Source organism: Lissotriton helveticus, chromosome 5_1 (assembly GCF_964261635.1).
Source record: "Lissotriton helveticus chromosome 5_1, aLisHel1.1, whole genome shotgun sequence".
Classification (NCBI taxonomy): Eukaryota; Metazoa; Chordata; class Amphibia; order Caudata; family Salamandridae; genus Lissotriton; species Lissotriton helveticus.
In genome coordinates this window covers 1,775,993,616-1,776,020,923 of record NC_136065.1, presented here as the reverse complement: position 1 = coordinate 1,776,020,923, position 27,308 = coordinate 1,775,993,616, and the positions used below count along the sequence as shown (strand labels likewise).

The window sequence follows — 27,308 nt, the reverse complement described above, 5'->3', positions numbered from 1 at the left end:
ATAGTGAGCAAGGGACTCACGTCTGATTTGATTTGCTCAAACGCTCTGTCCATCATCCCCTTTGGTATCACTTTGTTCGCCCCAAGTTGGCAGGGTATGCCCAGACGTGGGTCCCTTGCTCACTCTACCACTGGATTCAAGATAGCCTGGCTGATGAGGATTATGAATCCGAAACCGGTCCCAGGATGCTTGTTTCCGGTCCAGGGAAGACATGGCTGGGCAGTTCGGACTCTACTGTTCCCATAAGGCACCGGATCAGACTGATTTGCATATGGCCATGTCTGAACTGGGGTGGTGGAGTGAGCTAAAGAACGGTGATGGATTAAACCCAGATCAGTTGACTGGGAGTGAGTGTTTGATTTGCTCAAACGCTCCGTCCATCATCCCCTTTGGTATCGCCTAATTTTTCACAACAGCATGTTAATTGAACACAAATTATACACTGTTCCTGTCAGACAATGATTTATTTGTCTGGTGCCTGGGTGTTTTTGCGCACACCAATCACACACATTTAAATTACCATGTTGTTCAACATTTGCACTGTACCAATAAATACATGCTAACATCGGACTTCACTGTTAGTTGAAGAACCCAGTGCGTGCACTGTATGTTCAGCCTTCTGCATATAATTTGCAGCACTATAATTGGCCTTGGAGTCAGCACTCACGCACCACCCCTGCACAATTTTTCAAAATCATCTGGTGGCGTGTTGCCATTCTGTTCAGATGAGGGGCTCTCATCGTGATATTCTTGGTATTAGCTCTATGGCAACCCACCGGGACATTTAGTCTCTGCAGAGAAGCTGAGTCATGAACAATAACAGATGGCGGAGGACAAGAACTCCCTCGCATGTAATTTTAGACTGGAATTACCTTTTATTGAAAGTGATCTTTAGTCAATTTCTGCTCCCCCACCCCAGCCAAATAATGGGGGAGGGGTCCTCCTCTTAACCGAAGCTTAGTCTGGCAGCACAGGATTAACAGCAGTATTTTAGCACAGACCAGGAGGGAAAGTTACCACATCACTTCTCCGAAATCATTTCCTGTGTTCTGTGTCTTCTCTTGCTGTTTCCCGGCCCTGTCCTAACATCGACCGCTCCCTTGGGTGCATGATGCAAAACCACAGATCGCACAGGGCGCTGCCAGCTTTGCATGCCCGCTTTCTATTTAAGCACGGTATTTGCATACACTAAAATAAAACAAGAAAACAGCGAACGGATTATTGAAACAAAAAGAGATGTGCTGTAAGAACTGACAGACTTCTCTTGCTCTCTGCAACTCGTGGACCACTTTGCATCCTCCGTGATTTCATTTTACCTACTGTGTCTAGTGACCTGTGACGTTATCGGGGAGTCAAAGGTCGTGGGATGCCACGTCTCTACCTGTATGTAATTTGATGAATTGAGTGCTGGAAGATGGTTATCCTAGGATGTAATCCTGTGAAGAATTCCACCATGACACATAAAGGGGTTTTATTTTGAATGAAATTAGATCAGTGTACTCTTATGACATAACACCATGTACAATGTCTCTGTCTTAGTTCTCTAAAGTACAGGGCTCGTTATGAGCTGATAATTTTAGTTGTAAATGTGACAGTCATGCAAAGCTAACTGCAAGGAGAGTCAAAAGGAAAAACAAATGGAGGCTTTTCTATTTTCTCCAAGAATGTTTTGTTGGGCTATCTCTTTCCTTGGGGTTAAAGTCATTGTCATTTTCTAGAGGCTTGAATTTTTTGTGTGTGAAACTGGTACCCTGTATTTTTCTGCAATGAAAATGGGAGATGGTTAAAGGCTACTTATAGGTCCAGAAGGATTGAGATGCACTAGAAGCGATCATCTAAGTGGCTCAGGAAATCATCCTTTACAGTGGGATAAGTGGTGTCTCCCAAACTCCACCTAAATAATGACCATAGATTATCTGGCAGGTTAACGCTCAAACTGATTTTGTTGTCCTTGACAAGAAGAACATCTTTTCACCCGGAAAATTAGACACTAGTATTTGCACTTATGTGGGCACCTGAAAGAACAGCAGCAAAATCACTTTTAAATTACATGCAGCAGTATTTTTTAAACCCAAGACGCCAGAGATTGGAAGCTACCCAAAGTAGTTTCTTTGGTGGGTAAGGTTACAATTAATGAGAGGATAAGTTTAAATGTTTATTTGCTGTATGTTGAGATGAATATTCTTTGCAAATCTTAGGAAAGCTGTTTGGCCATGCCATGAAACATTTTCCGGCTTGCCTTTTTGTTTTTCTTCCAGTGAGCTTGACAGTCATGCAGGCCCACTGGAGTTGCTCCATGCAATTTTTGATTTTGTACAAAATCGGGGCTGTGTTTTGATGCCAGAGGTTACCAAAAGGATACACTTGCCTCAGTGGGGCTGGCTACTTCAGCCCAACTGAGACAATGTAGCGGGTGGTGACGGTAAAAGTGAGGACCTTTTACCCATATCCCTTTGAGGAGACTGTGTACCAGTGGTGGCTAGCAGTAACAAAGTATTGTGAGGGGCGATGGCGCACAACTTACCATAAACTCGGCGGCAGCTCCTGCACTTCTCTGCCAGCGATCCTTGGGTCCATGAGCAGGAAAGGACTTTCTTCCTGCTCGTGGAATGCGAATCCAACCAATCCTTAAGCGGCTTTCATGCTGTTTTCAGCATGAGAGCAGCTCCAGAATTGTTTGGAGCCAGCTAACCCAGCACTCATTTTGAGGCTGGAGGCTTGTGCCAGCAATCCTCAGGCTGTTTCACATCCCCTGGAATGCTCCGTCCATAGTGCTTATGTCTGATAGGACAGCTGTAGACAGCCGGCCAATCTGACATGCACATTGGCAGGGGCAACAGTTCTCCTGCAATCGCATGACCGAGCCCCACCCCTCACCCTTGCGCTGCACAGCGAGAGCCGGTGGCAAATAAAATGGCATTGACATGCCATTTTATTTATGTGTTTTCTTGCTGTGCTTGCAGCAGGTGGTGCAACGCTCTTCTGCCATTTAGAGGAGCCGCCCCTACTGTGTACCGACTCTCCCAAGTAAAAGGGCCATGAAGCCCCTTGCTGTCATCACGGCTATGTACATGAAGGACGAATGTTGTTTAGTTCATGAGTTGATGGGTGAATAGTGGAGCGTGTGGGTATATTTGTATCTATGTGTCTGCTCAAAATAGTGATGTCCTTTGTCTTTGAGCTGGTGATGACTATCTTCAACAAGCCCGGCAACATGCAATGCCTAATTGTCCTCTCCCCGAAACCTAAGCACCTGGTTTAAGGGTGAGGAGGGGCATCGCTTGTTCAGTAAGATTGTGTGAGCTTCAGATTTTCCGACAATCAGACTGGCATATAATGTTTCAATACATTATAGGACAAGCAGGGTGCATGAGAGGGGCCCAAGGGGCAGTGGAAAGGGAGAAGAATGTGGATTGGTAGGAGTATTTAAGAGAGAAAACACAACATTTTGCAAAATAACCAACATTTTGATGACTTTCCAAACAGGGGGGGAGAGGGTGTGTATGCATTTTTGGCTGTGTGAATGTAAACATCCCTGGTGAAATCCGACTGACATCTCACAACAGTGGCGTAACGAAAATTGAGGGGGCCCCCTGCAAGGTATGTGGAGGGACCCCTTCTGAACTCTATTATGCACTCTCCGGCCGAAGCGCTATGCTGAGGGGGCCCCCTGGAGCTTAGGGCTCCCGCTGCGGTGCCTGTGTTACGCTCCTGTCTCCAAATACCCGAGTTAAAGCACTTGTACCCAACTATTTACATTCCCTTTTCTGATGTAGTTTTTTCTCTCCACTCGGTGACACAAACCCATTCTCTATTTCCTGTGTTGTGCACATATTCCATGGCAAAGGGGGCTGTTGCAGGACTCAGTGTGGGCCAATACACATCATACCTGAATCCAGCAGAATAGGTGCCTCTGTAGACTCTGGGCTCAGAAGCCTGCGAAATCTGGCCATTAATAGGGATTGGATACTTCTCCAGGATTGGAAAAGTCAAAAAAATCTGGATGTAGCAGAAGCCCTGGTTGGAACTAGTATCCCACCTCCAAGTACAGGAGCCAGATTATGGAACTGACCTGGAACACAGTCATTTTACCCTCTTTTTGTGCCCAGGTGGCACTTGTATATTACACAAGAGACGTTCTTATCCCCAATCTGTTTTGGAGATATTCAAGAAAGTTAGTTATTTACACAGAATTGTATTTCCTGTCAGTAAGTACCCATAACACTCGGCACTGCTCTCCCTCTCCACTGCCCTTAAGCCCACCTCATGCCTTTCTTGTCATATGCTCTAGCTGGGTTGCTGCTTCCCATTGCTGGGTGGGTTCTCAGGTCTAGAGTAACGTTTCTTAGCACAGAGGGGCTGGTGCATCGATCCCATTGCTGACTATACCCCAGGGCCATGGTGATGCTCAGTGAAAGTCTGTGACTGCTACCAAAGTTATGCTGCTGTATCAACCCCATTGCTTACTATACTCCAGGACTGTGTTGATGCTCGGCCCCATTGCCGACTATACCTAAGGGCTATGGTTGTGCTCGGTCCCTGCCTCTGTCTGCTACCACAGACATGTTGCTGACTGTACCCCAAGGCTGTGGTGGTGCTCAGTGCCTGCCTCTGTCTGCTACCACAGCCATGCTGCTGACTGTGGTGATGACCGGTGCCTGTCTGTGGCAGCTAACAAAGATATACTGCTGTATTTATCTCACTGCTGACTGTACCCCAGGGCTGTGGTGGTGCTCCGTGCCTGTCTCTGTCTACTACCACAGCCAGGCTGCTGACTTTGGTGATGCTCGGTGCCTGTCTGTGGCAGCTAACAAAGATATACCACTGCATCTACCTCACTGCTGACTGTACCCCAGGGCTGTGGTGGTGCTCAGTGCCTGCCTCTGTCTGCTACCACAGCCAGGATGCTGAGTTTGGTGATGTTCGGTGACTGTCTGTGGCAGCTAGCAAAGATATACTGCTGCATCTACCTCACTGCTGACTGTACCCCAAGGCTGTGGTGGTGCTCAGTGTCTGGCTCTGTCTGCTACCACAGCCATGCTGCTGACTTTGGTGATGCTCGGTGCCTGTCTGTGTCAGCTAACAAAGATATACTGCTGTATCTACCTCATTGCTGACTGTACCCCAGGGCTGTGGTGGTGCTCAGTGCCTGCCTCTGTCTGCTACCACAGCCATGCTGCTGACTTTGGTGATGCTCGGTGCCTGTCTGTGGCAGCCATCAAAGATATACTGCTATCTACCTCACTGCTGACTGTACCCCAGGGCTGTGTTGGTGCTCAGTGCCTGCCTCTATCTGCTACCACAGCCAGGATGCTGAGTTTGGTGATGCTCGGTGCCTGTCTGTGGCAGCTAACATAGATATACTGCTGTATCTACCTCACTGCTGACTGTACCCCAGGGCTGTGTTGGTGCTCAGTGCCTTCCTCTGTCTGCAACCACAGCCATGCTGCTGACTTTGGTGATGCCCGGTGCCTGTCTGTGGCAGCTAACAAAGATATACTGCTGTATTTATCTCACTGCTGACTGTACCCCAAGGCTGTGGTGGTGCTCAGTGTCTGCCTCTGTCTGCTACCACAGCCATGCTGCTGACTTTGGTGATGCTCGGTGCCTGTCTGTGTCAGCTAACAAAGATATACTGCTGTATCTACCTCATTGCTGACTGTACCCCAGGACTGTGGTGGTGCTCAGTGCCTGCCTCTGTCTGCTACCACAGCCATGCTGCTGACTTTGGTGATGCTCGGTGCCTGTCTGTGGCAGCTAACAAAGATATACTGCTATCTACCTCACTGCTGACTGTACCCCAGGGCTGTGTTGGTTCTCAGTGCCTGCCTCTATCTGCTACCACAGCCAGGATGCTGAGTTTGGTGATGCTCGGTGCCTGTCTGTGGCAGCTAAATTGGATATACTGCTGTATCTACCTCACTGCTGACTGTACCCCAGGGCTGTGTTGGTGCTCAGTGCCTTCCTCTGTCTGCAACCACAGCCATGCTGCTTACTTTGGTGATGCCCGGTGCCTGTCTGTGGCAGCTAACAAAGATATACTGCTGCATCTACCTCACTGCTGACTGTACCCCAGGGCTGTGGTGGTGCTCAGTGCCTGCCTTTGTCTGCTACCACAGCCATGCTGCTGACTGTGGTGATGCCCGGTGCCTGTGTGTGGCAGCTAACAAATATATACTGCTGTATTTATCTCACTGCTGACTGTACCCCAGGGCTGTGGTGGTGCTCAGTGCCTGCCTCTGTCTACTGCCACAGCCAGGCTGCTGACTTTGGTGATGCTCTGTGCCTGTCTGTGGCAGCTAACGTAGATATACCGCTGCATCTATCTCACTGCTGACTGTACCCAAGGGCTGTGGTGGTGCTCAGTGCCTGCCTCTGTCTGCTACCACAGCCAGGCTGCTGACTTTGGTGATGCTCGGTGCCTGTCTGTGGCAGCTAACATACATATACCGCTGCATCTACCTCACTGCTGACTGTACCCCAGGGCTGTGTTGGTGCTCAGTGCCTGCCACTATCTGCTACCACAGCCAGGATGCTGAGTTTGGTGATGCTCGGTGCCTGGCTGTTGCAGCTAACATAGATATACTGCTGTATCTACCTCACTGCTGACTGTACCCCAGGGCTGTGGTGGTGCTCAGTGCCTGCCTCTGTCTGCTACCACAGCCATGCTGCTGACTTTGGTGGTGCTCTGTGCCTGTCTGTGGCAGCTAACAACGATATACTGCTGCATCTACCTCACTGCTGACTGTACCCCAGGGCTGTGGTGGTGCTCAGTGCCTGCCTCTGTCTACAACCACAGCCATGCTGCTGAGTTTGGTGATGCTCGGTGCCTGTCTGTGGCAGCTAACAAAGATATACTGCTGCATCTATCTCACTGCTGACTGTACCCAGGGCTGTGGTGGTGCTCAGTGCATGCCTCTGTCTGCTACCACAGCCATGCTGATGACTTTGGTGATGCCCGGTGCCTGTCTGTGGCAGCTAACAAAGATATACTGCTGTATTTATCTCACTGCTGACTGTACCCCAAGGCTGTGGTGGTGCTCAGTGCCTGCCTCTGTCTGCTACCACAGCCATGCTGCTGACTTTGGTGATGCTCCGTGCCTGTCTGTGTCAGCTAACAAAGATATACTGCTGTATCTACCTCATTGCTGACTGTACCCCAGGGCTGTGGTGGTGCTCAGTGCCTGCCTCTGTCTGCTACCACAGCCATGCTCAGACTTTGGTGATGCTCGGTGCCTGTCTGTGGCAGCTAACAAAGATATACTGCTATCTACCTCACTGCTGACTGTACCCCAGGGCTGTGTTGGTGCTCAGTGCCTGCCTCTATCTGCTACCACAGCCAGGATGCTGAGTTTGGTGATGCTCGGTGCCTGTCTGTGGCAGCTAACATAGATATACTGCTGTATCTACCTCACATATGACTGTACCCCAGGGCTGTGTTGGTGCTCAGTGCCTGCCTCTGTCTGCAACCACAGCCATGCTGCTGACTTTGGTGATGCCCGGTGCCTGTCTGTGGCAGCTAACAAAGATATACTGCTGCATCTACCTCACTGCTGACTGTACCCCAGGGCTGTGGTAGTGCTCAGTGCCTGCCTCTGTCTGCTACCACAGCCATGCTGCTGACTGTGGTGATGCCCGGTGCCTGTCTGTGGCAGCTAACAAAGATATACTGCTGTATTTATCTCACTGCTGACTGTACCCCAGGGCTGTGGTGGTGCTCAGTGCCTGCCTCTGTCTACTGCCACAGCCAGGCTGCTGACTTTGGTGATGCTCTCTGCCTGTCTGTGGCAGCTAACATAGATATACCGCTGCATCTATCTCACTGCTGACTGCACCCAAGGGCTGTGGTGGTGCTCAGTGCCTGCCTCTGTCTGCTACCACAGCCAGGCTGCTGACTTTGGTGATGCTCGGTGCCTGTCTGTGGCAGCTAACATAGATATACCGCTGCATCTACCTCACTGCTGACTGTACCCCAGGGCTGTGGTGGTGCTCAGCGCCTGCCTCCGTCTGCTACCACAGCCAGGATGCTGAGTTTGGTAATGCTCGGTGCCTGTCTGTGGCAGCTAACAAAGATATACCGCTGCATCTACCTCACTGCTGACTGTACCCCAGGGCTGTGGTGGTGCTCAGTGCCTGCCTCTGTCTGCTTCCACAGCCATTCTGCTGACTTTGGTGATGCGCTGTGCCTGTCTGTGGCAGCTAACATAGATATGCCGCTGCATCTATCTCACTGCTGACTGTACCCCAGGGCTGTGGTGGTGCTCAGCGCCTGCCTCTGTCTGCTACCACAGCCAGGCTGCTGACTTTGGTGATGCTCGGTGCCGGTCTGTGGCAGCTAACATAGATATACCGCTGCATCTACCTCACTGCTGACTGTACCCCAGGGCTGTGGTGGTGCTCAGTGCCTGCCTCTGTCTGCTACCACAGCCAGGATCCTGAGTTTGGTGTTGCTCGGTGCCTGTCTGTGGCAGCTAACAAAGATATACTGCTGCATCTACCTTACTGCTGACTGTACCCCAGGGCTGTGGTGGTGCTCACTGCCTGCCTCGGTCTGCTACCACAGCCATGCTGCTGACTTTGGTGATGCTCCGTGCCTGTATTTGGCAGCTAACAACGATATACTGCTGCATCTACCTCACTGCTGACTGTACCCCAGGGCTGTGGTGGTGCTCAGTGCCTGCCTCTGTCTGCTACCACAGCCCTGCTGCTGACTTTGGTGATGCTCGGTGCCTATCTGTGGCAGCTAACATAGATATACTGCTGCATCTACCTCACTGCTGACTGTACCCCAGGGCTGTGGTGGTGCTCAGTGCCTGCCTCTGTCTGCTACCACAGCCATGCTGCTGACTTTGGTGATGCTCGGTGCCTGTCTGTGGCAGCTAACAAAGATATACTGCTGTATCTACCTCATTGCTGACTGTACCCCAGGGCTATGGTTGTGCTCGGTCCCTGCCTCAGTCTGCTACCACAGACATGCTGCTGACTGTACCCCAGGGCTGTGGTGGTGCTCAGTGCCTGCCTCTGTCTGCAACCACAGCCATGCTGCTGACTTTGGCGATGCTCGGTGCCTGTCTTTGGCAGCTAACAAAGATATACCGCTGCATCTACCTCACTGTTGACTGTACCCCAGGGCTCTGTTGGTGCTCAGTGCCTGCCTCTGTCTGCTACCACAGCCAGGATGCTGAGTATGGTGATGCCCGGTGCCTGTCTGTGGCAGCTAACAAAGATATACTGCTGCATCTACCGCACTGCTGACTGCACCCCAGGGCTGTGTTGGTGCTTGCAGCCGCAGCAGCTACTAGCACAGCTGAGTTGCTAAACCGGCTTCCTGCCAGCGGTACACGAGGTCTCTCAGCAGGAACAGTGTTGAGAAATGAGGGGAAATGCGCGTTTTCAAGATAAAGACGGAGGGGGTGGAAGGAGTAGAGTGTAGAAAGAGATAAAGTACTGTGAGCATCCTCTGAAGTGAGAACACTGGCAGCATCCCGGGGTCACGGCTGCCCTCTCAGCCTAGTATAACAAGCATTTTCAATGCAATGGTTTCGCCTTTGGAAAAGTTAGAGCTAATGGCAATGTAAATGACAATGCCATCTATTTTGCTATTCTCAAAACAAACACATAAATTCAAATTTTGACATTTACAATGCCAATAGCTCTAAATTTTCCAAAGGCGAAACCATTGCATTGAAAATGCTTGTTCTTTATTTCTGGGACTGAGTTGATATATTTCGAATAGAGCCGAGTGCCGCTCAGATCATTCGTGACTGATGTAAGTAATCAAGGATGATAAGGTTCGGAAACACTCCTGTGCCCATCACTCCTCACAGACAAACTAATTGTAATAAACAGACAAAAGTAGCTTGCTTTGATGTACTTTTTCAACAACGAAAGAAATCAGATTGAAAAGCGAATGCTTCTTCCATGATCAAATCGTCGAAATATTTTTAAAAACATAACAGATCTCCATGTTCCCTGATTGTGGCAAAAAAAACATTGAATTACAAAGCAAAATAAAGCCTCAATTAATGTTAGCTTTAAAAATTGCCTAAAGCGTTCGCAGTCAGCCTTTATTTAGCTTTTGTTGTAACAATGTTTAAATCGGACAGAATCTGCTTTAGCCATGCTCATGCTTTTATATTTGGTGGGAGTAAGGGTGAATGAAGCAGACCTCCTGGAAACATCCCGCCCCATACGAAAATAAGCAGGAATGTGTGTTCCTTAACCGAAGGGCCAAGACTTTCCTATGAAAGCAGCTTCGTTTTACATAATTTAGGAAAGCATGTATTTGGCACTGGGTGTTAAACAATTCTCGTATCATTATAGTTTCCAGGTAACCAGAGAGCTGAGCAAATATGACTTTTCTTTGATCTCAACTTACCATTGAACCGTACATGAGTGCCTTCATTGAGAAACCTTTGCAGCAAGAAGCCAAGCTGTGAAGCCTTGAAACTGCTGTTGGCATAACATATACTATCGTCAAGAAAACCCTGCCTAAGAGAGGACAGGGTCTGTGATGAACATGTACATTTCAATAAAATACCATGCCAAACTAGCATATCACTTATATTATGTTTTTTTTTTAATTTGCGTTGGTCTAACGTAAGATTAAAGGTAATTTAGACTTCTGTAGTTCGCCAGATTTTTACCCAAAGCACTCGAGGGAATTTTCACAGAAAGTGAAGTGGCCAATATGGTGGGAACACTTTTGGCAAAAGTCTAATACCACCCAAGTCCCATGTTATGGTGCGCCAGTTGAAATTATTTGTGTTTTTTCCCCAGAAACAAACTCCTGAAGCCGGGGACTTGCTTCTGCGATACAAAATGGCAAAGGTCCTCCGAGTTTTGTTGATTTTTCCTGTTCAGAACCCCAGTGCTTTACAGAGCATTTGCAAACAGCAGAAACAACACAAGAAGGTCCGCCCTGAATAGGATGGCCCTCCAGCGCTTTCAAGCTGGAACACCGCTGGCAAATAGGCTTATGGCAAAGGATTTTCTACATAAGAGTCAGAAAAGGAACTGCTGTTGCAACCCAGGCGGTCCCCTGCCTCAAAATTAGGCCGGGCAGTGTACACCCACAAAGTGGACAGGTGGAGCATCTGCCAGTTTTTTGCAGTTGGCCCTCTTCTGCCCAGCTAAATGGTCCTCACAGCCACACATAGAACTGGGAAGGTGGAACATTAGGTGGATGTTAAACTATTTCATTCTTGCTTTGGCTTCCAAGTCCCTGGAAATACCCGATCTATAGGTCCCACTGCAAATGCAGAATAGTGCAGATGAAGCAATTCAGAGCTTGATATATTGTTCATGAATATTCTTTGAATTGCATAGGAATTACACAAGGTGTTCACGTTCTGGCCCTTCCCTATGCTGGATAGACACAGTACAAAGATGGTGGTCTTATGCTAATGAGGACCTTGCACCTGAGCCTTGCGAGACACTTTGGACTGAACTCAGCCGATTGGATGAGTAACCTTCCCTATGTGGATTTTGAACAGTAAAGAGAGTTCACTTTCAGATGTAATTAGTATTACAAGGGGAGTTGAAGATCCCATGGTACAGAATTCACTTTACTGGGTCAGAAGGCTGCACTATTACCGAGAGAGTCACTGAGACTCTGCTATAGAACGCAACTGAGTATTTTGCTGTAGGTGATCTAAATTGGTATATCATAGTTGGCAGAGGACAACCCGGTTAGGATAGATAAGAGACTGGAAGAAAGTCCTGTCTGACGCTATTAGAACTTTGCCATAGAGTTTTGTTTTTATTTGTTTGCTTATTTATTTAGTTACTTATAGGTTTATTTATGGCTGCTTAAAAACACTTCATGTTGTAGAGAGGGAATAAGTTGTGTCAGCTCATCCATTCCGTTACCTTGAATGAAGTTACTTAAAAATGAATGGACTATACATTGTGTCTGCAACTGGCAGCAACAGAGGGGTCTTAACCCCTCTGGAGAAGTTTTGTAAAACCACCTATAAGTCTGATGGGTAGTGGGGGGAGGGGCAGTCAAGAGGGAGGAAGATCTCCTTTTGATGAATGGTGAGCTGGATCAAAGAGTTCGACCGTAGGCCTCAATATTAATTGGATTTTGGAAAATAAGGTTTTAGTAAATCGTTTCTTACATATGTTCTGGGTAATCCTAACGTCAGCGATCCCTCTTGAAGTTTTAGGTGTAGTTGTGTGATTAACCTTAAACTAGTATGCAATCAATGATTTGGAAAAGAGGGATCATGTATACACTGTACAACAACAGTGATATTGTAGACACTATAGGTGAAAGGACGCAACTTTGGAGAGGTGGGTGCTCATATTAAATTACTGTGTCTGGTTTTTAAGGAGGAATACAAACAGTTTGTGATCATACCTGGTATGTGTAATAATGTTCTTCAGGAATATTGTGGGTCGGTGGCGTAAAAAGTCACAGACAGGACAAGCAGCAATACTATGTATATGTAAACTTAGTTTTGGGTAGATGTGTTCATCACTTATATTGATTGAGGTGGTTTCTGTTTCTAAGGGTGGATGAAAGCTGAACTGGAAGTTGACGAGGAAGCGATGAGATTCCAAGTGAGATGAGAGATGTCTAATGACAGCCATATCCAGGAGCATTCTGTAACACTGTACCTCGCCCGACCCATACATGCACAAGTTTAAAGTTCAGTAAGCTAATTATAAGCATATGCTTACATACTCCTGTAAAGTGTAAAGAAAACAGCAATAAGCGGCGCACGCCAAGCGAAGCCGCACACGAACACAGTTCAAAATTAGCGTTAGGAAAAGCCAAAGAAATTAAAGCTTAAAGACTCCACAACGCGCTAACTATGATCACTAAAACTAGCAAATAGAAGCTTATACAAGCCTGTGCAAACATAAGGAAACAACAGTATGCAAAATACCAGTTCAGAACATTCTTCACAGTACCACACAGACATGGCAGCGCTGCAGGCCAGTCCCGCCTCGCTTCACCCGGGTGCTGCGGGAGTTCCTCTCTGGGCTCCCAGTCTGCTGTCACCCGGCCGGGAGCAGCGCAGACTTCCAGCGCTCGCCGTGGCTCCTCTTCTCGCGCTGGGCGGCGGGGGGGCGGGCACTTCCGGCCGGCCGCGCTGGGATTGGCCGGCCGGCTGAAGAAACCCGCGGGCGGGACGGGATAGCAATATTTGTTTGTGAGGACACGGGGGGGCGGGAGAGGACGAGGGGGGCGGGCGGGAGAGGACGAGGGGGCGGGAGAGGACGAGGGGGGCGGGCGGGAGAGGACGAGGGGGCTGGAGAGGACGAGGGGGGCGGGAAAGGACACGGACGTCGGGAGGGAGGAGGGAACAGCAAACACGGCCCGGCCGGACCAGACACGGGGGCGTTCCCGGCGTCGCGTGACGTCGGCAAAAGGAAAAGAATCTCGGGAACGCCCCCGTGTCTGGTCCGGCATTGATGGACAGGCCCCTCGTCCAATGGCTAGGCTCCATTTATGGAGCCAGCCAATGAATGACGAGGGCCGACCCAAAGCCACACTACAGTTCTCATAAGATTTCTCCTGCGCAAAAGCTGCTTGCGCAGCTTTTTGCAGTCGAAACCTAAAAATAGAGATTCTTCCTTCCACAGTCATCACATGATGTGGCCTGCGAGAGCATTGAGAACCAAGTATGTTTATAACATATCTCTGCTCTGGAAGGGGGAGGCGGGGCACATCCATGCGCTCACTGGAGTGCGGTGCAGAGGTGGGAGGGGCCTTCCTGTGCTCCGTCTGGACGCCCGACACCCCCCAGGAGATCAAAGGACGGAGCTTTTCGTCCATAAGAGAGGAGAGGAGGGATTCATCCCAAAAATTATAAGCAGGTTTGTTTTGGTAGGACTTTTGAAGCTGCCCTGCAAATGTGCGGTATTTGTCTTCGAAAATATAAAAATGCCAGTCTCCAGGTCTCCGTGACTCTTTGCACCTGTCACACTACTGAGTCTCAAAGGACTCGCAGGGCTCGAGTCGGGATACCACGCGGGTGGACGGCGTCCCCCCACTTATTTTACCAGAAGCTTGATAACTGGAGCAAATGGAGCCACACATTCACACCTTGGCCTCTCTGGGCAAGATCGGAGCCCATTCAGAACGCTGCCTTCTCTGATGTAATCACATCTAAGGGGTGAGCGAGGGGAGGCAATGAGTCTGATGGTGCAAGCCACCTTTTGTGACGTCACGTCCTGTTGTGACGTCAGCGTCCCCCCACTTCTGTTTTTTAGGACTTGTGCCCTGCAAATGAGGGTACAATCAGGGGCTTTTGGGGGGTGGGTCGTGGATATCAACAGAAGAGAAACAGTTTTTGGAGGGTGAGGAAGATTTCCAGAGCTGGTGAGCCCCTCAGATTCTGTGGGAAGCATTTATTATGTTGGGAGGGTGGACATCCTTTCAAGGCCGGTGAGACTTTTAAAAGAACATCGGTGAAGAGTCTGTAATAGATCTGTGCCCCTGAGAGGCGGGCAGGATTATAGAAGAGCCAGACGTATCGTGGTACTCAACTAAGTCTCCCCAGGCCCTTCTCTGCAGGCTGGTCATCCTTGCCGCTAAGAAACCTCCTGGCACATCACTGTGTTGCTGTTTTCGAACAGTCCATTTTGAAATAGTGTTTGATTTTTGTTTATTTAGATAATTCTTCAGGCACATGCCACTGCCATTCCTTAAATTAGCTACAACTGAAGTAACATATAGGGTCAACATTTTCTAGAAACCTGGCAAACATTGATTGATTGCCTGCTTTAGAAAAGGATTTAATAGCATTTTGCAAGTTCCCATTTAACCCCAAAGCTATATCTAAGGGTCAATGTGCCTGCTGGAAAATCTTTACTCAGTAAAATATACTAAGAACCCAGGTCATTAATTTTGACCAAATGCACCTTCTAGCTATGGATGCAGCCCCATCAAGGGCATTATATGTAGGAAATTACCAGAAAGAAACACTATTTGCCTTGTGGGCCAGGTCTCAGGTATTGCAGGTTGACAGTGACCATGCGCAATTTTTATCTGCAGAGGCTAGGTCGCATGTATCACAGGTCGACAATTGCAGGTATGAAATGTCACAGCTCAAAATGCACTTTCTCTGGCAATCGAGATTGCCTTTGGGTAACATGCTATGACTAATAAAAACATAAATAAAATCAACACTGGCGTCTGACTGGAATTGTCACTTGTGAAACAAGCAAGGTAGCTAACTCTAGCACTGTCTACCTGCTCCCACCGTCCAACATCAAGTGTGCAGGAGACAAATAATATTCAATATAAGCACTTGAGCTATGGCACTCATCAGATTACAACCCATCGTTCTTCTTAAGAACCCTAAACAGCTAGCACTTAGCCTAGTCCACAGATGACATTGTAGAAGTTACTTTTCCTTGGTCAACCCTTAGAAGGCAATCCTGATCCATACCACATTCCAGACAAAGTGACAAATGTACCTAGAGATGGATTTGTTTGTGATATATGTGCTATGCACCCTAGAGGTGAGTTGATCGTTCCAAAATGTCAATTTCTGTGTTCCAACAATGTCCTCTGATCCCTGTAGAGTAGATATATATTCACCGTGGCTCAGGGAAGAAGGCCAGTGTCTGGAAGAGTTCCAGAAATTCATTGAAAAGCCAACCACTATCCTACTATAATTTGCTTCTGTGTTGAACAACTCTAACCAGTGTTATTGTTTATGGTAGGGAGGAGTAGGAGAGGTGGAACGTGACGCAAGAAGAGGAGTGAAGCAAGTGAAAAGAATAAAAAAACAAAGAGATGAAGTAAAGAAAGGCACGAATGAAAGAAGACAGGAGCTGGAACGGGAGCAACAAGAGCACATGGAAGAGTTGATTTCGAGTCACTATGATGCAGACTTTGGAACAAGAACATTTAGATTCTGATCTTGATTTCACTTTATCTCGCCATGCGTCTGTTTTGCCTATGCCTCATTTCTCCTGAATTTAGGACACCTTACAGATTGGTTAGAGCATACAACAGCATTATGTGCTGCTATGTAAAAGAAAATAAATGTACTGGAAAGGAAAAGAGAAGGTGCTACTGCGGCTTGTGTATCGTCATTTTGTTACACATACAACATAAGGACATTAGTGTGATACGAGTGACGGCGCAGAGTTAGACACATCACACTGCCACCCCCCTGACGTGTGACAGACAGGCTGAGCACTGCTGGCCCTTCACCGGCATTACTAGCCTGTCACCATCCACCCGATCACCCTACAGCCGATCAGCCTTCAAAATTCATGCAAAAATGTCTGGACTCTCTCGAGTCACATATCGATTATCGAATGTTTATTTAAGTTTCTTCTGTGCATATACACATATAATAAAATGACTGCTGTGCAGCTTGTTAGTAAGACGTGCTTCCCATTTCTTGAAATGTGCTGCTCCTGTAAAAATATTTGTCTCACTCGACTACAGTCCGTTTACAGAGTAAACGTTTGCTACTTTTGCCTCATTTCTGTATTATATGTATTTTAAAAATCAATAAAAATGCAGCGCAAAGAGGGGCAGACTCTCAGGCCAGTCCCCTCTTCTCAAAGCTGAGCCAGTTTTAGCGCCAATGTTCCCGCGGCTTTACACATTCCAGCTTTGATTTGCTTCACGGTGACTTTATCGGCTGTCGGTGGATCACCCACTGTATCATTTCAATTCACTCAGATTAGGGTGCAGAATCCATTTCGCCGCTGTTCACAGCAGACAGGTCCCAGCATGACCTCCAATCCTAGCTCCTCCCCGAATCCTCGGACCACGCCCAGGCTCTGTCCACGTGCAGGCCACCTAACCCTGTTACAGCCCGTTCCCAGAGAAGGCACCCGAGGCGGCTACGTCCTCATAATTGGATTTGAAATCCGGACAGCATTATTGACATTCTCACTGTGTGTCCCCGGGGCTTACACGCCCTGGCCTGGGTGCACAGCCCTGTCCTTGAAAAGGCACCAGGGCGAAGGGCTCTTCTGGCCTGCACAGGAGATTTTCTGGTGACTTTGAATTTTCAGGCAATATAATTAATTTCCAAGCACGTTACCCTTTCCCGTATATGTATTTGGGCCGGTCTTAATTCAGACTGGAGTGCATATCGTGGGCCTTCTTTCCTAAGCAGAACTGACAGTGAAAAGTTACAATGGTATACATATAGGGCTGCATGTATCCTCCTTTTGTGTGAATTATTAGGTTGTAACTCTTTGTGGGCATTGCATCCTGTTGTGGCTGTGCAATGCAATACCTAGCGATTTCGGCTACACCCCCCTGGTGATGCCCAGTTAGGCACCAGTGAGTTTAGGGTTGCTTCTATTTTGTGATGGGAGAGTATGGCAGAACACGCCAGTGGTTATTGGGGGTGTAATGTGAGGTGTCCTGTCTGTCGGTCGGTCAGAGACTGGCCAAGTGTCCCACTTTAACAGTGTGACAGATGCTTAAGTTTTTAATTCTGATAACGTGAATGTATCGAGGCCATTCAACCAGGTGGTGTGTGCAGAAACAAACGTTGGCGGGATGCTACCCGACAGCAATGGCTTCATTGTGTTTTTTTAAGTGAACAGTGTAGGCTATCAATGTCACTGTTGTAATTCACCATTAATATATCTGTTAATTTAACTTAATGGGAGCTATTGAATAACGCTGGATAAGCTCCCATTAAAAAAAGAAAATGCTTAAAACTGCCACTCACACTTCACCTTTCTCTCCTTGCTCCCTCTACGTGGGAACTTTGTTGAAGTTTCAAAAATCCTGGGGAGAAGAGCTTATGCTTATATACTTACCCCTAAAGTTGGATCGGAATAGAACCCTTGCTGCCTTTTTTGGCACTATGTCCTCTTGTAATGACGGGGCTTCAGTGCGAAGAAGGTCCAACCGATGCCCTCGAGTCTACTGGGTTTAGGTATGGGGACAAGGTTGTCCTTGACAGCTTCCCTCACCTAGATCAACATGATAGTAACAAGCAGGCTCCACCCCTAAGCTGAGGTCACTACAGAAGTGGCTTGCAGCAAATATGACGGCAGATTTGGGGACGGACAACCCTATTTCGAAACTGGGACCCGCAAGAGCCCTGTCTGGTTCATTAATGAGGTGTCTGTACACTCTTTAACTCTGTAATTCTTATTATGAGATTGTATGGTCATTTGTCAGACTCTTCAAGTTTATACTCTTCCCAGTGCAGCTGGGGTGCCCATTCCCCACCAGAGGAACTCCAAGATGTAGTGTTCTTCATCCTTTGTATGAAGCATCATCTTTTATGAGCTACACTAAAGCTACACATGCTTTTGTTTGTCACATTATCTCCTTTGTGACTCGCCACCTGGGTAGATCTGGCTAGCAGCTGCTCCAATGGAAGCAATTAAACTTGGTGTTGTCCTGTTTTCTGTCACTGCAGCTCAGAGTGTAGAGGCTGATGTGTGTCCCACAGTACTGAGCAATGACTTCTAGCGCATAGAAGGCTTTATTCACCGGCCATTGCTGTTTACAGCAAGACTCTACCTGTAGTTTCACCAATATCCAATCAGCACCTGTGTGGGTTCCTCAGAACTCCATTTTTAGAAGTTTCTTCACACTGCACAGATAACCTTGACTGTTTTAGTCTTATCCAAGGCACCTAATCGCTTTAGGTTTCCCTGATTTGTCAGAGATTCTATCGAATAGTAGTCTGCTGCAGTTCCTATGATCACCTTTTTGTGGCTCTGTCATTATGTAAGGCTCTTATACATTGATCCGGGTAGGCGCAAGTGGAAGCTGCACACTTCTATATAATATTGTTACGGAGCTGGTGCAAAGCAACAAATTGAGAATATACAGTCCTCCTTCTAACCAAGCGGTGCATTGTTTTCCATTTTAGGATTCTGCCTCGGATCTGTAAATGGTATAAAAGTCAGGAATTGATTAATAGTGTGTATTTATGGCCGCAGAGTCTCCACTGAGGGAACTCAGTTTCGCAAGAATCACCCTGCTATAAGCAGACAGTATGATCGTGAAAGATTAGGTTTGTGGTGGAATCTAATGCACAAGTTGCAAGTAAGCTGTTAAAGTGGAAAGCCACAGTTAGATTACTATTGCGGTATGTGCTGGCCCTGAGACCATGCCTTTTAGCAAACGCTGCAGACAGAAATCATCTACTAGTTTGTACCATTGGAAATTCCACTAAACTAAACCAAATTTACTGTACTTTTTTCAAGAGGTTAACCACATTCATGTAGAATTGAATAAGGACTTTTGGAGTGCTAGGTGACCCTTAGGTGTTTCAGTAATCACAGGTCTCATAGAGAGACCCCCTGAGTGAGTATGTTCATAACTACTTGCCTCTTAGAAACGACAGCACATTCTTTTCAATACTAAAACTGTTTAAATGTTCATTGTATGTTCCCACTCTGAGAAAAATCATTTTCATTCAGTGCATTTCAGTGGCAACGTGGGGGCTATCTTACTGGGATTTAAAATGCCCTTCTATTGAACTTCAGTTTGTGTTAAGTAAAGTAAGGTACGGTGAATTACAAGCAGGCATTCCTTAGTGCTGGCTAACTCCACTGCCTTAAAATGTACAGATTTCTTATTTAAACAATTTTTCAATTGTCTGGTGGCCCCATATTTGCAGTGCTGCACTCTGTTTTTTACAATTACCTAACGTGCATTTTTGCAGCACGCAGAAAGCTGGCGTTTGTTGCAAAGTGTGGTATAGAAACGGCGTGGTGTTGTGTACAGACTGTTTTACTAATGTGGCCAATCTAACAGAACAGTGTTGTGTTAGTGTGTGACCTTTCCTACTCACCGATGGCTATTCCTCCTTTCTCCGGGCACTCTGATATGTTGGGTTTTGCCACCTGTGGTATGAATGCCTTCCCTGAGCTGTCACTGTCCCCATACTTATACACGCATTAGATTTCCCAATTGGCTGTGTGGTCGCCACCACTGTATGAATGAGAAAGGGTTATACTACTGACTATCCACATCAACAATATTGTTGTACAACAATATTGAGGACAGCATATCGAGAGACGATTTATTGAATGGTAAGCGCATATAGGGAAGTTTAGATTTACTAGTCCTAACTTCACATCTACGTCCCTTGAAGATGTATGTACTACATAGGTACATACATGTGGCGTTAAGTACAGAAATTGTAGTCTTACCTGTTGATATTTACTCTATACAATATTCTGTCCTCTATATCGTTTATCATCGGTATTGTGATTTCAATATTCAGGAAGTACACCCCGATGAAGCATACACCACCAGAACCTGTTGAACAAGAAAGTAGCACAACCCACAGCCAGCAAGTTGCCAGACTAGACTATGGCAATTCAGGATTTCACTTTAAAGTATTTTGTTATTTGTTTCTGTGCTGTTCAGCTGAGGTGGGCTGGAGTACGGCCTGTAGAACCTTTTGCTTTCTGTCTTGTGAAATTGACAGCTTGAGGTACTGGAAGTAGCTTCCTGCCTCGGTGCTGAGTAACATGGTAAGTAGGTAAAGACCCTCTGATGCACGGAGCTAAGGCTCTGGATAGACTATTATTCTCAAGAATTGTGGCTCAGTATTGTTTCAACACGAGGGATCTTTTGCACCAAGATGGCGGGTGATGTGAGACTCTGGACAGGGACAAGTTATTTGGAACACAGAAGTGGGGAAGGTCTACCTTGCTTATACCGAGTTTTTTTTCTTTTGTGGCAAAGACAACAGTCTGAGGAAAGGCAGCATGCACAGGCTCCTCTCGGTACTTGGGGCGGGGGCAGGGGGGTGAGTATGGCAGCAGAGGCTGATGCGGGTGGTGATGGTGCATTCTATTCAGGTGAAAAGGGCAGCTGAGGACATAATTGAAAGACAGACTGACAAAGGGAGACCCAATCCCTCTCATGCCCACTCACACCTTTGCTCCAGTCTTAAGAGCTTGATTGTGTAAAGGAAACATATACCAAGGCTGCTTGGGTGGCACAAGGGCCAGAATGTGCACGGTGCAGGCTGCAGCAGAGTCTGTGCCCACCTTCACGGGCCCCCTGTCTGTCTGCATGCGCTGGATGCCTGCCGAGGGTGCTCTTGCAGGCGTGTGCCTCTCGATGCCCTGCGGCGCTTTGGCGAGCCTTGCGCTTTCTGTCAGGCACCATCATGGGATGCCAGTCTGCACCACTGATGCTCAGCTCAGGGCCGCCGAGGAGTAACCTAGCAACCGACAGCAACAGAGGGTGACCTGACCCCCGCTGCAAGGAGTGTAGAGTTGCAGAGCGATGGAACCAGCTGATGCTCCATGCTGTAATGCACATCAACGGCCTGGCATCAATAACAACACTCCAGGGTGTACCTGGTCTCCAGAGGCAGAAGGCTTCACAGCCTGCGAGAGGCATAGCATGGTGGGAGACGCCTAGAACCGGAGGCTGGCGCGGCCGTGCAGGGTGACGTGTTACTCGACAAACACAAGCACAGCCAGGGCATGACACCAGTTTTCTGGGCCTCTTTAGACTCCAGTCTGCAGTGGAAGTTTCGGAACCAACTGTGAAGCCCCGAGTCGCTGCTGAAAGCGCTACAATGCAGGAAACGCACTACCTAACAGATAGTTATTGTTACCCAACTCAGTCCTACTCGTTTTATTTGGATGTAAAAAAGACTGAGTGGACCCCGGCCTCTCACTTGTGACCTAGGAATCCACCAGACACCTGCAGTGAACTCATGAGCCGCCAAGTCCTCAGACGGTGCCTTGGTCCCTTGCCTCACTGAGTTTGAACTGAAGTCCCATTGCCAGGTTCCCTCATCCTCTGGACCGAGCACCGTTTCCATTTCTACCCCGTTACTTTGCACATTCTCAATAACTCTACGGTTAATTATTCCACTTAGAAACAACAACTACAGTATTAAACGTCGCATGCAAAAGATTATAATAATATTTATTATTATTTTATCATTTTTATTAGCCTCAGTTGGTCCTTAATTTATCAACCTTGGTCCTATCAAATAGTGAGCTAGACTTTAAGTAATTGTTGTTACCTGTGGCCTGAACGTCAGGCCAGATGGCATCTGTGAGTATTTTCATCACCGAGCCATCCTGCTGGCTTTATTTCTATGACTTTGCCTCCAGCAGATTTTTTTTTCTTTTTTTTTGTTGCTAAAATGTTTGTTTTTTAAATCTTTCCACTGTGCACCTGACTCATCTTCTTTTAAGTTATTTTTACCTAATGTTTACGTATATTTTGTATCCATTTTGTTGCAAAAAAGGATTTTGCGACCAAAATGCTTCAGCGGTTTCTGTAAACACCCACCATGTTTCATTTTCTGAAAAAAATAAACAAAAGCTACACTTGGTATTTATGGTGTTGACCATTTGACTTGTTATTGTTTTGCTTCTTTCTGCGTGAACTAACAAATGTGAGCCTATACTAATTACCACACAGACATTTTACTTGACTGTGTTGGCCTTTTCTTACAGACATAAATATCCTCTTAAAACAAATCTCTTAATCTGATAAAGTAGGAGAAAAGAAACACAAATCACTGTGAATAAATATCTTCTTTGTAAGATTAAGAAGCTTTCTCGACGAAAAATCTACTGTACTTCGATGTGCTTATTTCAGTTATTCCTTAGTCTGCTGTGCTATGCACACAGGCAGCAGCGGTACATGCATTTCACAACACGCACCCTGCAAAGGCCGGGTTTACATTACTATCACGCGCTAATAAATGAAGTAGTTCTGTACCAATGGCTGGGCTCCACATATCATGCATGACCTCATATTACCACACCAACCAATGTTTCAATCCTTATAATTGTTAATTCCAGCAATAACTGTTTTCTCGTTACACCCACAATTGATGTTGCACGAATGCCACTGCAGCATCCCTAAAACCAAAACGAAATTGATTACTAAAATAAAATCGCCCCTTTTAGAGAAATGAAAAGTTGCATTACACCGTCCTGCTATTATAGTTGGAGTGGTTAAGTCCCTATTGACTGATAGGCCTCAACATCAGAATGGATAGCCTGTCATTATCCAGGGAGACCCCTTAAGAAACGGAAATCTTGAGGCGCCACCATACACTCATGCTGGTACTTGGTAATATGATGCTAGCCATTAAGAATATGTACATAGCTTTAACTTGAGTCAAGCTGAGGCAACTGACGTCTGAGACGACCAGTGGTCTGCCTGTTTTCTTAACTCAGCATTGACTCCCGTAGACCGAGTGGTCAGGTGGCATTCTTCAGGAAAAAGTAACTGGCCAAGTCACAAATTCTGATGGGCACTCGTCCACCTGAGGCTAAATGTATCAAGTCGTGAGGATTTGTGTATGTTGAGATGTCTCTTGAACAGAGTCCAGTGCAGCGAGGGCACCTTCATGGGACTTGCTGAACCAGTGACCAAGGTGGAGCTGAAAGTGAAAACCAGTTCTAGCATGGAGAGAGAAGCCTGGAGCTTTACCAAGCCTCCAGCAGGCTCCGGTGTTCAGAGAACCTGCTTCCCCTGAATCACTGCTGAGTGGCCTGGAGCATCCTTGAATGCACGTAGACACCAGATGCTCGCTGTTGCACATTGCAACTGGTAGACCGGCCTGTTTGAAATCCAGGCTGCACCCTTCAAACCAGAAGACCTCTGCAAGTACGGTATGTCCACTTACGCTGCTATGGGTGACTCTGCAGGGGCCGGACTGGTGCATATAGAAATGTGAAAATGTCCTGATATAGTGTAACCCCTAGAAGACTTCTTGGGCTGGATCAGAGTCGTAGTGGTAAAAACTTTTTCTGTCCCAGCCCAACCAGCCTTCCTGAAGCGCAGGCCCAGTTAGTTATCTTTTTAGGTTTGTCCACTTCTCCTGCAGGCAAGATATAAGGGGCAGAAAGGCACGCACATGGTTGCAGTTGTGTGTGTGTTTTTTTTTTTACTTTTTACTTTTGAGGCTCTTAATGTCCACTCCAGTCTTATGTGTTTTCTCATGAGGATTGTAACCGACTGCGAAACATCTGTTCTGAATTTTGTATCCATTGTAGCATACCTCGTTCAGTGTTTGGAACTAAAACAGTAAACATGCCGCATTCGAAGAATTTACTGTGTGCAATTTTAATTTGGATTCATGTTTCAATGCGTCACCTCAAGCACCTGTGTTATGCCACTAAAATAAAGCAGTCCGCAGATTGTAATCACTGTAACCAAACGAAAGGAGGTGGACATGTGGCCTCTGGCTTCAAGGCACAAAACCAGAGTTCAGACCTTCGTTCCTGAACACAGGCAAAGCGTCTTATCTGACAGTGCTGTGCCTCCTGAGCGGGCGGGCACAGCCAGTGCTTAGAAGCCGGACTACCACAGAATTCAACACTTTACAGACAAAAACGGAAGCAACAAAAGTGCGTTGTGCCTAAGCCCCCAAACAATGACCCCTGCCCGGTTGGTTGGGTCAGTGCTGAGGCAGAGAAAGGCTGCTCTCACGAGATGGGGCGGGGCCTGCTTCTGCCTCGAGGGGGGAGGAGAAGTATCTGGAATCCATTCACAGAGGAAACGGCCTTTTATGGTAAAAGTGTTACTTCGGTCTGTTTCTCTCCCTTTACACACCCACCCCACCCCCTGAAGCAGAATCCGAGGCCTGGTCAGCACGAGCTCTCTCAAACTCCAGTCCACTCCCATGAGTCCCCAGGGCAGCTGATGAAAAATGCCACAAGATTTGCACGGCGTCTGTCTGCTGTAGACAGTGTCACGAGTATGAAATAAAAGGTCCAGTCTCTTAAAATGTTTATTTCAACATGTGAACTATACCCATTTTTTATTTTTATTTTGTTGCTGTGCATGTTTGGTCTAACACGGCCTACTTTGCAGGGCTGGCATAACGGTGCATAGATGCTTATAGCAGCTTCAGGCCGCCCGCTTGTCGCACTCTATCCAGTCTCCGCTCTGTCTTTGTGTTTGTACTTGGATTACTTTCCTGTGTCTGTCCGGGTATTTTTCAGACTTGTTATAGCTCACATGACTTATAGCAAAGGATGTCTAGTGCATAGAAGGGCGCATTTTGAGTGGATTTTTTGTGGGGTGATTACATGTGGAGGGTGTCGATGGTACCCAGGATCTGCACCGGGCTGTCTAGAAGATAAAGGATTCACCCTCCCAGAATAAAACATAACTAGAATAGACCCTTTCAAACCCCTCAGAATAGGTTGGTGCTGCGACAACACAATTCAAGCAATAAAACAAAACCAATATAGTTGAATATACTTCAAAGACAAGAACAGAATGGAGCTAATATACCACCCACCAAATGCATGTGATTAGAATGAGGGCCAGTGACACCCTGAACCCATCAGCAGAGGTCCAGCACCAAGGTATCCTCCAAATCCATAGCGGATTAACTCGAGTAAGGCTGTGCCAGTTGAGTCTATCAGAATAAATCTAAGTTAGATGAGCACCTTGGAAACCTATTAGTAAAAGATTGGAACGATGTTATCACCTCTTCGATCAGTGATCATTGGGTGGAAGATGGGCTACACCCCTCAACCGAGCATAAATAAACCAGAGCTACTCCAGGCTTCTCCTACAAGTAGCTCGTGAGCTACTGATAGCTTTCCAGCTACCTGTAATTAGCTCTCCTTTGTGCAGCACAGAATGCACTATTTGATGTTTCTGCTTGGTTGAATTAATATATGTATAACGAAACTGAAAAGTATAAATTAAAGTATAGTTTATTTTCAGAACTCAAACTGTTCTTTGAAGAAAAATTGTTGAATTTCCAAAATGTATTTAAAGCGGATATTTGAGTGTTAAATTATATGGAGTTCAGGAGACTTGTTTCTGAGATCGCCTTGGTGCCAGGGGCATTGCAGCTGTGGTTGTTATGTATTACCCATGTAGAGGCATTTCACATTGACAAAGCCTTTTTTACATCACTGCTGGCGACCATGCCTGATGCACTGAGGTGATCACTGCTGGTAATCTTGCATATGGTGGCCACTAATGTAATCTTGTCCGATGTGGTCACTATTACAACAATAATAATATTAGTAGCTCTGGATGATTTTCTTCAAACATAAGTAGCTCTTACTACAGAAAAGGTTGGAGACCCCTGAGCTAGTCCATGACTTTCAATCCCGCCCACCTCAACTGAACATTGACCAGCTTGGCAGAAGTAGTGGAACTGACTTCGCATGCTCTTAAAACCCACAAAGAGATTGCAGAATTGACCCATTGCCCCACCATTACTTCCTCAACGTATCCTGAATAGCTGCTGAAGATCTTGGGGAATGGCAGTAAATGGAAAATACAGATAGTAAACAGCACCATATGAGCCCTGTTTATCTTTTCTTTGTTCTTGGTGCTGCCTTTAAGACTCTGAAACCCAGGGTACTAAAGAGCTAGCCTTGCCCCTGTTTGCCTCAGATTGATGCCCATGCCCTCCACTGCATGAGGAGTGGATGGGTTCAAGGCGGTCACTTGTTTGTTTCCGGGAAGCTCAGTATGTGTAAAGTTACACATTGAGTAGAAGCATTCCAATGACCCCGATGAAGGCGGCTGAACGAAAAAGACGTCAACATAAAAACACAGTCACAGAAATCGGGTCCTCTGCATTTGGTGCAGTGAATGGATCCTTTGAGCTGCGGCTTTGATGATGAAGCCATTAATCATCATTGCCTGTAAGTCACAGCTGCTCAGACACAAGCACACAGTGTCTGGGGCCAAGCTCTGGGGATTTCAATGTCAAAGCCACTTCAGCCAATACAAAGGCAGGAGTCCTCGCCACCCTTTCCCACCCCACGCCCAATGGCTCTTTCCCTTCCTTATGATTATCCAGGTGGCGTGCTCTAAGGTAGAGGCAGACACAAAAAAAAATCTGTATTTGTAAGCAGAGCCGTGCATCGTACAAGCAATCAGAAAGATCTTATAAAGATGGAGCTAGATTTAACATACAGAATGAGTGTAACAGAAGCATGTGACATCACCGACTTTGATAGAACAACTGAACTCCAGCACGGAGAAGTCAAACAGAATGTTCAAACACCCGCCAGAACTGGTCCTGGTTGAGAGTACGCTTCTTGTTATGTTACGTCACCCGGTATTTTTAAAGCAAACAAGAGGTGCTATGGTTCAACGGGTGAATGAGGGGTGTGTATCACTTACAACACAACTTTTACGTCGTAATGCTGTTACAACGCAGCTATTACAACGCAGGATCCATTACAACGCATGGCATTACAACGCATGGCATTACATCGCAGATGCTATTACAACGCATACCATAACATCGTAAGTATTGGTAAGTATATAATTTATTTTAATTTTATTTAATATTATATAATTGATTTAATTAATATTAATTATAAATAAAAATAAATAAAAATATTTATTTATGTTTTTAAATATT

At 46.7% G+C, this 27,308-nt stretch overlaps 2 protein-coding genes across 4 annotated transcripts in view; one reads left to right on the top strand and one right to left on the bottom strand.

The window, feature by feature from the left end:
- Nucleotides 1-16,271, top strand: part of MAP3K3 (mitogen-activated protein kinase kinase kinase 3) — a 2,022,699-nt gene extending 2,006,428 nt beyond the window's left edge. The window contains exon 18 of one of the 2 annotated variants that reach the window (XR_013594968.1): nt 15,685-16,271. The gene's annotated coding sequence lies outside the window, so the exon portion shown is untranslated. The remainder of the gene's footprint in view (nt 1-15,684) is intronic. The other variant, XR_013594969.1, reaches the window with a different exon arrangement.
- Nucleotides 1-27,308, bottom strand: part of LIMD2 (LIM domain containing 2) — a 129,541-nt gene that overhangs the window by 61,627 nt on the left and 40,606 nt on the right. The gene's annotated exons all lie outside the window — the stretch shown is intronic.